Genomic DNA, 1,797 nt, shown 5'->3' with positions numbered 1-1,797 from the left:
TTTGTTTATGGGTGTTGAGGAATCGAACCCAGGGTCTCAAGCATGCAAGACAAGCGCTTTACCACTGAGCCACCTTCCCAGCCCCTTAAAAAGAGTTTTATAGGCTATGAGTAGTCTTTAAAATTACTCACTAAGATTACTTTTTATGGCTCATCTCATCATTTGTATATGGCTTATATCATCATTTGTTCCTCACTAACATGTAAAGTAAGGAAGCCCTAAAAATTAAACAGAAACTATATAGTTAACAAAGTCTTAACTCTTCACTCTGCTTCTTTACGCAAAGACTTTGCAACTTCTTATTGGTAATGTTTCTATAAACTCTGAAATGTACATAATTAGTACCATATGTCTGCTACCATAAACCTTAAATACTTTATAGAAAAGTTTATGACCTGCCAAACAGTCCTAATTTTGGCATATATATGCAAATTCCCAAAATTAAATACATTTAAAATTTAAAACTTTTAACAACCTTAACACTTGCTGCAGTGTTCATTATGACAGGTGCCTTGTATAGAACAATTGAATTCCTCCTCCTACACATCTCTTGAACAACAAATACCTGGAATTATTTTGTTTTTGACATGCCAGTCTTGACTTTATTCTTAAATGTGTGCTTATGTAAGAAATGCATGGTACTAACAGTTTGTTGTATTGCTAACAAAAAAAAAAAAAAAGAAATACATGCTTCTAAAATTTCACAAGAATTCTTTTGAACTTACTTTTTTTTGAATTGTCTAGTTTAAGAAAATAAATTACACTTTATATATAAAAAATGTTCTGTGCTCAATTAGGCAGCAAATACGCTAAAATACCATAAACCTTAAATACTTTATAGAAAAGTTTATGACCTGCCAAACAGTCCTAATTTTGGCATATATATGCAAATTCCCAAAATTAAATACATTTAAAATTTAAAACTTTTAACAACCTTAACACTTGCTGCAGTGTTCATTATGACAGGTGCCTTGTATAGAACAATTGAATTCCTCCTCCTACACATCTCTTGAACAACAAATATCTGGAATTATTTTGTTTTTGACATGCCAGTCTTGACTTTATTCTTAAATGTGTGCTTATGTAAGAAATGCATGGTACTAACAGTTTGTTGTATTGCTAACAAAAAAAAAAAAAAAAGAAATACATGCTTCTAAAATTTCACAAGAATTCTTTTGAACTTACTTTTTTTTGAATTGTCTAGTTTAAGAAAATAAATTACACTTTATATATAAAAAATGTTCTGTGCTCAATTAGGCAGCAAATACGCTAAAATTGGAACAATACAGAGAATATTAGCATGGCCCCTGAGCAAGGTTGACATGCAAATTAGTGAAATGTTCCATATTTTTGCAACAACAGATGATGGAGAGCATCTGTCCACAGGGAACTCTACTGCATTCTTGGTGTGTGTGTAAACTTGTTCAACCACTTTGGAAAGCAGTATGGAGGCTCTTCAAAAGACTCCATATGAAGCTTTCCTATGACCCAGCAATCCCACTTATGGGCATTTACCCGAATGATCACAAACAAGACCATACTAAAACTACCAGCACAGCTATGTTTACTGCAGCATTATTTACAATAGCTGATATAGAGCCAACCCTGATGCCCCTCAGTAGATGAATGGATCAAGAAAATGTGGGTGTATATAAACAATGGAATGCTATGCCTCCATCAGAAAGAATAGTATCACCCAATTTGTTAGGAATTGGAAAGTCTTGGAAAAAAATTTATTAAGTGAAGTAAGCCAAGTCCAAAGAAACATAGGTCCCGTGGTTTCTCTTATTTTCAATA

General features: G+C 32.7%; 1 non-coding gene across 1 annotated transcript; it reads left to right on the top strand.

The window, feature by feature from the left end:
* Positions 1-1,245: 1,245 nt before the first annotated feature.
* On the top strand, positions 1,246-1,352 carry LOC138820160 (U6 spliceosomal RNA). Its single transcript, XR_011369745.1, has one exon. It is a non-coding gene; the product is annotated as a U6 spliceosomal RNA (small nuclear RNA).
* Positions 1,353-1,797: the final 445 nt, after the last annotated feature.

This window comes from Dipodomys merriami, unplaced genomic scaffold (assembly GCF_024711535.1).
Source record: "Dipodomys merriami isolate MVZ:Mamm:240054 unplaced genomic scaffold, mDipMer1.0.p SCAF_842, whole genome shotgun sequence".
NCBI lineage: Eukaryota > Metazoa > Chordata > Mammalia > Rodentia > Heteromyidae > Dipodomys > Dipodomys merriami.
Note: the sequence above shows the minus strand (reverse complement) of the source record. Positions and strands in the feature narration are given on the sequence as shown.